Here is a 13,489-nt window from a genome sequence, read left to right as displayed (position 1 = left end):
TGTGACGGACTATGTTTTTCCAAGAAGCCAGTCCGCCTGCCTTCCCACGCTGCCGGCCCAGGACACGGGTACTTCAAAGGCCGCCGGTGCGACCTGCTTTCAGACTCTGCAGGGCAACATGTTTATGTAAATGTGCCCCGCCAGGGTCGCTTTCTCAGTAGTGCTAATTCAGACACAATTGGCCGAAGGGGGCTCTTTGTCTGAGATAAGACGCCCTTGTAGTGCATTGTCCGGATCTGTGTTCTCCATTCAGCAGTCCCTCTGATCCTCTGTGTCTCCCTGCGGGGTGTTATTGTGCGACTGCAGTGATGCTACCTGGACATGGTTTACAGCCCGCTGGACATTACACGCCCACTGCCAGCGCCAGGGGGAAGCCAGCCCGGCTACAAGGCACGCTCAGCTCTCAAGAATTGCACCACTAGTGTGGGGCCAGAGAAAGCGTCAGCCCAGGATAACACTCTTAATGCAACACGCACCGTGGGATGTTCATGTCTCACAATGTAAATATAATGTCTTGTAATGTAAATATCCGAGCTCTTTACATGTGGTATGATTCATAGCAACGCTCACAAGATCAAACACTTGCGTATTTGCTAGACATTAACACTGTAATCAAATCACAATAACTCTCCTAGAATCTTGTCATAATAATTATTATTCTTTTGGCTTATCGGTTCACTTGTACAACTACCTCGTAAACCATGGGCTGCGAGGCAAACGTCAAATTGAAAATTCGTAAAATTATTACTTTTTCATTTTAGAATATGAATTTTCACACACATATATATTCACTTTCACACACACATAAATAAAATACATTCACTTAAAAGTGTTTACCTACAAAATGATAGGGATTTTCTCAGCTTGGAAAGTTGTTTTTTTTACATGAACGAATCTGTTATGTTATTGGGCCAACTATGAGGAAAACGTCAAATTGTGAATACCTAAAATTAAATTTTCTTCATATAAGAGTATGCATTTTCACACAAGTCTATACACACACACACACAACTACATTTTTCTTCATATGAGTATGCATTTTCACACACGTATACACACACACAGTGTTTTAATCGCACTCTTTAACGGCTTCTTTTGTGTCATGTGAGTTCCGCACTTCACATCGGCCCTGGTGCTCTTTTAAATTATGTGTTTGTTTTTTAAATGATTTGTTTGCTTGCATTTTGTCTGCCTTCCGTCTCCCATGTGACAGCTGTTTCGCGGCTTGTATGTAATCTGACTGGGCACTGATTTTTTAATTCCTTTATTTTATATGCTTGCTGTGCTTATAATAAATAGTCCATAAAACGCTGAGATTCATCATAAGTGCTAGGAAAGCCAATTGTTTTCCATACCAACACAATGGGAAGTCAGTGAATGATTCTTTTCCTCAGTTCCTCTTATCCTTTTAACTAAGATTTTTATTATCACGGAGCTGCATATGTAACAACCAGTATTCTGGGGGATGTAGTGTGTGTGTGTGAGAGAGAGGGGGGGGGGCGTGTGTTCGTGACTCAATCGAAGGGGCAGATATACTACAGTTTGAACAACGCTGCCCAAAAACATTCTATGTCTTGCTCAAGCTGACAAATTTAGCAAAGCGTAATATTTACCACACGACCTGTAGCGTTGATGACATAATTTAATGAATGTAAATAAAGCTGCACTCCTGACGTAAAACGAGATATATCTGTGCGCTGTGGTGCAAACACTATTGAGCAGTGCCTTGCATGCCATTTAAACACCAGGCATTATCTCAAGTACACTAATCTTCACACAGGCGACAGCCCAAGGGATACATTTTGTAATATTTCAAAATCTTGCATGTGACACAGTGATAAATCACCATATGTAGATCACTCAAACTTTTATCCACTGTTTGTCCCTTTTTCATTTGCGATTAGTAGTGTATTCGGCGCTCGGCAACACTACTTTATATGGCTTTAGTACATAGAGGTATGCATAGCTCCTACCCTACGACATCCACTTTGTACACATTAATATGGGTTTTATGCTAGGGCAAACATGCATGCTTAATTTGCAAGGGCCTTTGCCGGTGCTTAGTACTTGCTTTTAATTCTTAACTTGACACTTATGATAGCCCACCTCGTGGTGGTTCTTTCTATTTTCGAGAAGAGCACATCAGTTTAACAATTAAATATACATTTTCGAAAATAATTCTAGCAGGTCTGGTCTTACAGCTTTGGGCTGCCTGGAATTGTTCAAACGGTCACATTTGTTGATACTGGCAGGTCAATTTGGTACTACAAGCTGAGAAGTCTCCTGAGCAACACATTGGCCCTGGCAGTGTTTTTGTCACCAATTAATCATTGTTCCATTTAGCATTGTGCTTGATGAGATTTTCTGAGCAAAAACATTACTGTGTGAAAGTTGATCGGCGCTATTGGTCAAGCCACTTTGTGCCACATGAGTGCCTGTGCAAAACTTTAGTAACGCTGCTTCCAAGAAGCCTTTTTTTAAGAACGGAGCCTACCAAAGGCACATTTGTCTGGTTTGCTAATGACATCTTGACAGGTCGAAGCCTACCAGACAGCTCAATCGTCTGGTTTGCTAACAATATCTTGGGATATTCAGAAAGTTTACCTGGAAATGCATTCCACCCATTGTTTATTACTGGCTTTGTAGTTTGTAACTCACATTTGCTTACTTTCTATTTGGTGGCTTTTTTTGTTTTAAGCTGTCCAGAGCAAGTTTGTCCCTTCCCTTGCCAAAATCATATTTACTGTATTCTTCCACCTGTACTGGATTTCGCTAAACAGCCCTATAAATGTTGTTCTTATGTTGTCACATTGGCTGTGCAATGAAAGATAGAGGTCAAACGCTACATACAACATAGCCAAAAGTTCTGGCTAAACGCATAAGGTCCCAAAGGCGAGACCTATTGGCTATGCCAATGCTTGTCATCATATGGCTAACAATGCTACCTGTTGAATGTATGATGCTACAACGCAAACATATACAACGCATGCCTTTACAACACATTTTTAGAAACTACATTTACAATGCATTCCAAGACAATGCATACCTTTACAAGGCATACCATTACAACGTATACCATTACAACGCATATTACTTTTAGGGCAACAGTAGGGTAAGTGTTGGATAGTGTAGGGGTAACAATTACTATTCCCACTCCAGTGAGTGCAACAGTAGGGAAAGTGTTGGATAGTGTAGGGTTAAAAAGGACTATTCCCCATTACTTACCTTATAATGCGTTGTAATGGCATGCGTTGTAGTGACATGCGTTGTTGTGACATGCGTTGTAGTGACATGCGTTGTAGTGACATGCGTTGTAATGGCTGCATTGTAATGGCATGCAAATTAAAGGATGTTGCGTTATAATGACTGTGTTGTAAAGTTAGTGCATTGTAATGACTGCATTGTAAAGGTTGTTTCCCCTACCTGTTGTTCTAGTGCTACTGAACAGACATTATGTCCCAGAAAGAACTTTTCCACAATTCTTGGTTCGAGAACTTCAACCACATCTCTCACCCCACAGAGCTCAGCAAGCTATGATGCACACATTACAACTCATTGTGTGCCCGAGGGCACAGTTTGGGAAAGGGTTCCTATCAGGATGTGGGACCCACTGAGACATTGCAATTGTCACACGTGTTGAAAGTTTCGATGAATGATGTGATTATGCCTATTTCTATTTCAGATGACTGGGACACTGATAACTGTAAAACATATGATGTCTGATTTACAGGCGTATACCACTCTAAGCAATGAAGATCCTTATTCAAATGCAAATTACAAGGAAATGTATGGCTCTAATCATTCTGCACACTAGTACATCCAATGAACCAGTTATCCCAGAGAAATATACAGTTGCACACAGTAGGAGCATAGTAAAGCTCTGTCTCTCAATAGTCATTCAAATTTCTTAAAGAATTTTCCTTACTTTAAGAGTGAGAACAGTTCCCATCCCTAAGCTTTCTATTTTTCACAGCATCCACAACAACTCCTGAAAGACTTAACAACTAACAAGCTGATTCATTCAGAGGAATTCTATCAGAATTTGGCCATACAGAGATATGATTAGAAAAAAATATTGATGAGCCAATAATTTGGGGAACCAAACATTGTCAAGTTGGAGGTAACAAAGCCCTATTTTGTATTATACCTAGAGAAATGATTTTTCTGAATGGAACCATCCCACAGACTACCTGTCTGGGCTTGAAACTATTAGAGATCTGAAAAAGCCTCTGCACCAAAGGTTGATTTAGCACTGTTCACCAATTGGCAACCACAAATAAACATTTCCAGGTCTGAAATAAATGCTACGATCCAGAATGGAACTTATAATTCCTCACTATTCCCTTCAGAATATTTAGCCCTATGACGCCATTATCCCAATACAGGCATATATTGTTTCCTTTCCAACAACCCTGGTCCTAAAGCGAATCGCCCTGATCCCCAGTATAACAGACGCATACCTGTAGTTTTTGACACGTATAGTGTGGGTAGGCTGTGCCAACATTGGTTAGCACATTCCAGTCTTCAGTCTGTGAAGTAGCATCTATGTCCAATTAAAGTAAAGATGGATTTTTTGATTTCCTCCTAGGACCGCGCACCACTAGAAACAAGCATTTGTAATACAATAGTTCTGCCATTTCTCAAAGTTAGAGCTATAGGCGTTGTAAAAGTGTCATTAACCTATGTGTTTTGGTTTGGAGTGTAGTGAACAGAGACACAGCTGCAGCACTGTCTAGAGGACTAAGAATGAGAAATTACCACTGGGAGCAGAGAAGCAGCTGCCGCACTGTTTAGAGGACTTCGAATGAGGAATTACCGACGGGACCAGAAAAGCAGCTAGCAGCACTGCCTAGAGGACTTAGACTGAGGAATTACCAATGGGACCAGAGAGGCAGCTAAGCAGCACTGTCTAGATAACTTAGAATGTGAAATTACCAAAAGGACCAGAGAAGCAGCTATCAGTACTGCCTAGAGGATTAAGAATGGGGAATTATCACTGGGAACAGAGATAAAGCTGCAGCACTGCCTGGAGGACTTTGAAAGGGGGAAGTTACTGATGGGACCAGAGAAACATCGAGCAGCACTGTCTAGAAGACTAAGAATGAGAAATTACCACTGGGACCAGAGAAGCAGCTGCAGCACTGTTTAGAGGACTTAGAATGAGGAATTACCGATGGGACCAGAAAAGCAGCTAGCAGCACTGCCTAGAGGACTAAGAATGAGGAATTACCAACAGGACACGAGTAGCATCTAGCAGCATTGTCTGGAAGACTTTGAATGAGGAATTACCGATGGGGCTAGAGTAGCAGGTAGCACTATCTAGAGGACATAGAATGAGGAATTACACTTGACACGGTTGCAGCACTGTTTATAGGATTTTAACCCCTTCGGTGCCACACCCTTTCCCCCTCCTGTGACGGGCGTTTCCTTAGTGGGCGGGTTTCATGACGAGATAGTCTCGTCATGGGCACAGCGCGACCGTGCTCCATGACGAGACTATCTTGTCATGGGCACAGAAGAGGTTAAATGTGGAAATTATCGACCAGACCAGAGAAGCAGCTGCAGCACTGTGTAGAGGACTTAGAAGGAGGATTTACTGATGAGACCAGAGAAGCAGCTCTATCTAGCGGTATTAGAATGAGGAATTACTGACCGGACAAGATTAGCACCTAGTAGCACTATCTTGAAGACTTATAATGAGGAATTAACAACTGGACAGAAGTAGCACCTATCAGCACTGTCTGATAGACTTAGATCGAGGAATTACTGACAGGACCAGAGTAGCAGCTAGGAGCACTGTCTAGAGGAATTACCGACGGGGCCAGAGAAGCAGCTAGCAGCACTGCCTAGAGGACTTAGAATGAGGAATTACCAATGGGACCAGAGAGGCAGCTAAGCAGCACTGTCTAGATGACTTAGAATGTGAAATTACCAAAAGGACCAGAGAGGCAGCTATCAGTGGGGAATTACCACTGGGAACAGAGATAAAGCTGCAGCACTGCCTAGAGGACTTTGAAAGAGGAATTACCGACGGGACCAGAGAAACAGCTGCAGCAGTATCTTGAGGACTTAGAATGAGGAATTACCGATGAGCCCAAAGAAGCAGCTAGCAGCACTGTCTAGAGACATTAGAATGAGGAATGACCGATGGGGCAAGAGTGACAGCTAGCAACACTGAATGAACGACTTAGAATGAGGAATGACCCACAGGAGTAGAGCAGCAAGTAGCAACACTGCCTAGAGGACTTAGAATGAGGAATTACCGACGGGACCAGAGAAGCAGCTCGTAGCACTATCTAGAGAAGTAAGAATGAGGAATTACCACTGGTAATGGAGACACAGCTAGCAGCATTGTCCTGAGGATTTAGAATGAGGAATTAGCACTGGGAATAGAGAAGCAGCTCCTGCACAGTCTAGAGAACTAAGAACAGGGAAGAATAGAAACACAGCTGCAGCACTACCTGAAGCACTTAAAATGTGGGAATTACCGACGGGACCAGAGAAGCAGCTGCAGCACTGTGTAGAGGACTTAGAATGAGGAATTACAGATGAAACCAAAGCAGCAGCTATCAGCACTGTCTAGAGGACTTAGAATGAGGAATTACTGACGGGACCAGAGTAACAGCTAGCGGCACAGTTTAGAGGACTTAGAATGAGGAATTACCGATGGGACCAGAGAAGCAGCTACAGCACTGCCCAGTGAACTTAGAATGAGGAATTACAACTGGAACGAGAGTAGCAGCACTGTCTGGAACACTTTGAATCAGGAATTACCAATGAGACCCGAGTAGCAGCTAGCAGCATTGTCTAGAGGACTTACAATGAGGAATTACTACTGGGACAAGAGAACCAGCTAGAAGCACTGCCTAGAGGACTAAGAATGAGGAATTTCCGCTGGGAACAGAGATAAAGCTGCAGCACTGCCTAGAGGACTGAGAATGGCTTTGTTCAATGTTTTTGTTGCTGACGGGAAGGTTGGGGTGGGGAGAAGGAACCGTGGAGAGGGGTATCAAAACAAGGGACATCAGTAGTAGGGTGGGGGGGCAAGCCACATGAGGAAGGTGTGGGGGAGGGAGTGGCAACATAATGAAGTGTGTGGCAAGCAACATGAGTGAGGAGTGGGGGGTAAGGGAGGGAGCTTGTGTAATAAAACTGGTAGGCCAAGATTGCGCTATGTAAAACTAAAAGAAAAAAAAAAGACTCCCAATGCCTGGCAATGCAACTCCACCCTAATACCCACAGAACCAGATGTGTGGTTAATGTACCCTGAGTGTGTTTAAGTAGTGCAAAACGCCATGAAGTAAAATGCACTACAATAAACATGCAGCATATACAGGATAACAATTTCCCATCCTTCCACAAGCTCACAAAGCCCTCGAACCCTGTCTGATGATTGACGAATGAGTGGTAAGATCTGAAGTGTCCCGCGTGGTAACCCCGGGGCCTGGCTTGAGCAGACACAATGAACAGCGAGATACAGATATCATGCTAGTGGCCAGATATCAACTGAGCAACACCCGGAGCCCCGGGCAATTTATTAGTGTGCCTCACGCTGAAATGGCGTAAGCCAGTCTAGCCCACTGTTACTGGCGTGCAGGGGTTCCCAACTGAACTTCCCCCTACATCGAGAGGTTGCATCGGCAACACTACATTCCTCCTTTACCAGGAAATTATAACAATTAACCAAAACTTCAACAAATGAAAGATGAACAGAGTAGCACACTTTGAGTTCACAAATTACTGTCCATAATAACAAAGCATGTAGAACGTTCTTACTTGGTCACCAGATACTTCGGCACCCTCTTCCAGCAAATGGCTTGGATGTCGTCTCGGATTAGCAGGGCACAAAGTCTCTGTATTTCTGGGAAGGTTTCGGGTGTGACGGCAAGTTGTAACAACCTTGGCTGCCTCGTACGGAGGGTGCCGGCGACGACATTGGTGTGTCACTGCTCTCTCTCAGCCTTGTACTTTCACCTCTTGTGTCAGGAAGCTCCAGTTCCGAACCCTGGGAATTGCCAAGGAAGGGCGTCGCACTTAGATCCTCTGTTGTTGCGTTTGGGAAGTCACAGCGTTCTCCACCAGTTCATGGAGGGCTGGTTGTGGCAGTCTCTCTTGGTGGATTAACCACTGGAAATTCTTCAGTATTGTCCTACGGGACTTTCTTGAATTGAGATATGTTGCGGGTCACAATCTTTTGGCCTCTTCAAGCGGTTATTCTGGTGCCCTTGACTTATACCACGATCCACAGGTCTAATTCAACTGGTAGTCGTAACTTCCCTCCGGGGTGGCGGTCCTGTACCAACACACAATCTCCCACGAAGACTGGGTGATCTCTAGCATGCCTCTTTTGGGAGACTTTGTCGTTGCTATGTATTCTTCTGGAGCCTGACTGATTTGGGGGGTTTGGTGTTTCTTCCCACACTGGGTAATCCGGGATGGCATCTGTCACAGTTCGACAAAAGGATAGCTTGCTCGTAGAGTTTCTTGTTGTGCAGTGTGGGGTGAGACAGTATTCTTGTAACAACTGGTACAGGACTTGCTCCAGGTTTCAACTCTCTGCTAGAGCAATTTGGATTGTTTTGTTAAGTATTCTCATCAGGCGTTTCACTTCGTCATTGGCCTGAGGCCTTCGCGGTGTTATCCGGCGGTGCTTGACATGGAGGGGTGCCGTTCTAGTGAATGGCGGGCCGTTATCGGTTCAGATCTCTTTGGAGAGTCCATGTGTTTACATGAGTTTTTCAAGCTTTGGGATTACTTACGCTGAGGATGTTGTTGGTATGATCTCTACTTCGGGGTACAGTGAGAAATCGTCCACTACAACTAGCATGTACTTTCCTCCGGGTAGGCTGCCGAAGTCCGTGCTCAGCCTCTTCCATGGGGCGCCAGGAGCTGCTTTAGTGATGATTGGTGCGGGTGTATTCGGCAGATCAGTCGCTAGGCAGACAGGACTATGCCTTACAATTGTTTCTATCTTTTGGTCTAGGCCGGGAAACCAGACTTTACTCCAGAGTCGGTTTTTTGATTTGACCATCCTTTGGTGGGCTCCATGTGCTAGGACAGCCACCTTCTGGGTCAGGCTTTCCTGTAGAACAAGGCACAGGCCTCTAAAGAGGCAGCCATCAGCATTCACGGACAGTTCTTGGTGGGCTTGATATAGAGCTTTCAGGATTGACTGGGCTCTCTAACTACGGAGTGTCGTTAGGCTTTGCAGTGTCTTCCAATCCCCAAAGGTGACTGCTTAGATGGTGATCTGGAGACAGTCATCCTTCTATGTGGCTTCTACAACATCTTCAAGGGAGATTGGAAGGGGCCTGGATCTCTCTACAATCATTCTTATGTAGCCTCTGTGGCTTCAGGCAGTGTGACTGGTCGAGCATGCCTTGACAGGAAATCTGCCGGTTTTTGGGTGCATGGTCTGTATTCGACAGTGAATTGAAATTCTTACAGCTGCAGAACCCATTTCTCAATCCTTGGGGGAGGGCGTGACGAGGATCGTTGAAATTGCGGGATTAGAGGCTTGTGGTCAGTGATGACAGCAAACGGGTGGCCATACAGGTATATAAAGAAATGTCAACAGCTCCACAGGATTACGATGGCTTCTTTCTCAATCTGTGAATACCGTTGCTCTGTTGGTGTGAGTGTTCAGCTGGCGTAGGCTACTTGAGCCAATTTTCCACACTCTTGCCGTTGAGCTAGGACTGCGCCCAGGCCAGTGGGGCTGGCATCTACCATGAGTTGGGATTCCCTCTTGGGGTCGAAGTACACCAGTGTGGTGTCTGCAGACAGGGCCGCCTTGGTTTGCTGGAATGCTTCTTCCTGCTCGGACTCCCACTTCCTTGGACTGGTGTCTTTTGTTAGGTCTCTGAGCGGGCCGGTTAAGTCTGACAAGTTCTTAATGAGCGATCCCCAATAGGTTACCATACCTAGGAAACTGTGAACTCCGGACACTGATGACGGGGCTGGTGCTTTCTGGATGTCTTTTACCTTGTCCAGGTCATTACCGATGCCTTTATCCGAGAACCGATAGCCAAAGAAGCGGATGTCTTTTCGTTGAATGTTGAGCCGGGTGTACCTCCAGAGTCCTGCGTGTGTCGAGAAAGCGGTGATGAGGCAGGAGACTGGGTATCTGATGGTAGCCAGACCGAAGATCCATCTTGGAGAACCACTTGGATCCTGCCAGTGCACCGATAATGTCATCCACGGTTAGTGTGAGATGGCGTTCTCGTTTGATCACTAAGTTTGGGATTCTCATGTCCACACAGATGCACATGGCGTCATGCTGTTTAGGCTTCTTCACCACGACGATGGGGGACACCCACAGCATAAGACCTCTCAACCGCTCGATAATACCGACCTCTCTAGGTGTTGGAGCTCGGCATCCACATTCGGTTGGAGATGGAAGGCAATTCTTCGGTGTCTGAGGGCTATCGGAGCCACCGATTTATCGACGTGTAACTGGACAACTGGTCCTTTAAAACACCCACTTCCCTTAAACAATGGCATGAAGTCTTGTAGTAGTCAATCCAGGTCGTTCTCATGCACGTTGAATGCAAACTGGATCACGTTGAGGTCTTGAGCAGTGCGACAACTGAGTAAGAACCCTGACCCTTCCTGTGACACATAGATTTTGGCACGTTGATGAGTAGTATGAGAGAGATCTGCCTGAAAGATGCCACACAGCTTCAGTGGTGAGCGGTTGCCAAACGCGTATACCTGGCACATTGGTGCTGCGGAGCGCTTGCGGGTTGGGTAGGTTGTGGTAGATGTTAGCAGCCATGAGATGGATGGTGGCTCGGTGTTTATGAGCACGGCAGCGGAGTGGTCTTGCACTCTGATCTTGCAAATCGGCGCGGTCTGTCGGGGGGCCAAGAGCATATTCAACATCTTCACCACGTGGACAGTGGCTACGTCATCTTCACACGCACTGCAGGTTTTTCCACTGGCACGGCAGGTTCCGTCATGGGGGTATAGGCCACTGCACCACCCACACGTGTGACTCCGCGAATTTTGCTTGGCTGAGCGTGAGGCTGGTTTGGCTAGCTTCGGTCTGTTCCCACGAGTCTCCTTGTGTATGGTGTGGACGAGTTCTTCCTTGATAGGCGTGCGGAGTTGGGGTCCATGTGGGCCGCTCTGGCACTGGAGAGCTCTTTGAAGTGCCCCAGCATCAGAATATCTCTCATGAGCATGTTATGCTCCTGCAGGACGCGCATTTTGTATGAGGTGCACCCTTGAAAGAACTGAGCCCAGACTTTGTCATCTTTGCCCAAGAGGGTGCAGGTGCTCGCCAGTTCCTTCAGTCACCCATAGAAGACGTCCACTCACTCGTCTGGTTGTTGTTGCACCTGGTGGAGAAGAAACCGTTCATAGTCGGGGTTGGTGTAGAGCTCAAAGTGCGCCGTGATGGCATCGCGAATGGTGGTGTAGTTTCTCGGCAGTCAGGCCTGCTGTACTATCTTGGAGATCTTGTGGATGTCAGCCCCGCCCAGGTGGAGAAGCATGGGCCTCCCGTGCGGAACCGAGATCTCTGCTGCTTCTAAGTAGGTCTCTGGGTGCCCAACCCACGCTTTCCAGCGCGTCGCTTGGGATGGGGGGGGGGGGGGGGCCTGTGACGGTGAACGGCTGTGACGTCATGGTGGCGAGTCGCAGTGGTGAGCAGGTGGTGTTGGCGCTGGGCAGTTGCACAACTGGGCAAACTGGTGGCTGGTGGTGCTGTGGTGCAGGTCTGTGTGCATGCTGGAGCTGGCTGTGACCTTGTGTGACCTCACTTGGGGCCCTTGCAGAGTGGACTGCAGTCAGCATACTGTGTTGTGGGGTTGCAGGGCTTCTCCTGGCAATCAGGTTTTCAGGGCGCTGGATTGACTTCTAGGGTTTGCAGTGGTCAGCCACAGTGCAGAGCAGTGCTGGCAGTGGCAATGCTCATAGGCTGGGGCAACACGTGGAGGCCATTACTAGGGACTCAAGCCCTTCACTGCGCTTCCTCCTTGGCCCTGGTGGGGCGCTGCGGTGACCTTTTTCTTTCTGCCCAGAGCCCCGGGACGGAGCAACGTACTGTGCGGAGGAAGGGTACGGACGCTCACCTTGCTCTCCTTCATTGTGGTGGCCACGGCACACATGCACAGGAGTGGCGGAAGGTCCGGGCGCTCGCCGCTGCGTCCTGCTCGCGGAGCCTGCTTGCCGTCCGCACTGCAGCTGGAGGCAGAGGTGCGGTGGTGATGCAGCAAGGTAGGGGCTTCTCTCTGTTCTGCTATTTTTTTTCTCTTTCCAGATAAGTACTAACTGAAATTTGAAGTTAGTGCTTCTAATAATCTATTATCTTATGATTTACAGTAACTCATTCCTGTTATTATTTTACATCTACAGGAGAAAAAGAGCAGACGTAAAAAAAAAAGTTAATATTTGTTTGGCCTCCTTGGAGAAGTCAAACCACTACATTTGACACTGTTCTGCAGAGCACTCAGAATTTCGAGCTCTCTGCATAAGTGGAGATCAGCTCAGCAAGCCCAGGTTTTTACTTTGCATTCTGGGACTTGTAATACTGTTTATCACATTGAATTCTGGAACCTTTGGTTCTTATTTTACAAACAAAAACTTGGACTGAATGAGCTGCATGGGCTACAAATGCATGCACCTGGGAAATCCGTGTGTTCAGTGATTCAATTCTGATGTTATAGAATAAACACCTTGTTTTTAAAAGACACCGATCTCCGCTCTGGCTTTTGTGAGGCCTTCTGTATTCTAATGCCAAAAACTACAGCAACATTGTGTTTTTTTGCTGGGATGCTCCTAAAGGCGAGAGTTTTTAAATCCTTTGCATTGTCTGCTGTATTCGCCCCTTGAATGGGGCAGAAAAGTTGGGGTTGGCAAATTTTGAGGGGATATTTCATAGTTTTACCTGTCGGTCTCCAATTTGTCACATAGCACCTGGGGAGTGAAGCTGCTCTGTGTGATCGCTGTATGAAGTAATTTGTCAAGTGATTTACTGGGTGGGAATTTATTAACATCAATTAACTTTAAAAGCGATCACGCACCATTCACTCGAAGAACTGCCAAGAGCAGTTTGGAACAAAACTACAGTACAAGACGAAATGATCAAACAGGCAACACGGACGGGGTATTGGTGGAGGGGGCAGGCATTAATACACGATTTGTAGCTACAGGAATATATGCTATTTACAATGAATGGAATAAAACCTCACAAATAGAAGCTCATGAAAGATTTAAACAGAGAGTTAAAGAACACCTGCAAGCAGTTTTTAGAATTATCAACAAAGGCATGCACACACTTTCTCAAAAGGTGTATTCCTTAAATAACATGTCTTCGGCATTAGATCTCCTTAACCCTTTGAAGGCGGGTGGAATTCTCCCGCTGTGCGGACGAATAGAACACGTGCGCAAATCGGATGGCTCCCGGAGCGTCCGACGCACACGCCCTCCGTGACGTCGGACAGCCAGCATGGCCAGGCATAGTAAAGAGATACAGGGCCTTATA

The sequence above is a fragment of the Triturus cristatus genome, chromosome 4_2, assembly GCF_964204655.1.
Source record: "Triturus cristatus chromosome 4_2, aTriCri1.1, whole genome shotgun sequence".
NCBI lineage: Eukaryota > Metazoa > Chordata > Amphibia > Caudata > Salamandridae > Triturus > Triturus cristatus.
This window is presented reverse-complemented; position numbering follows the sequence as displayed.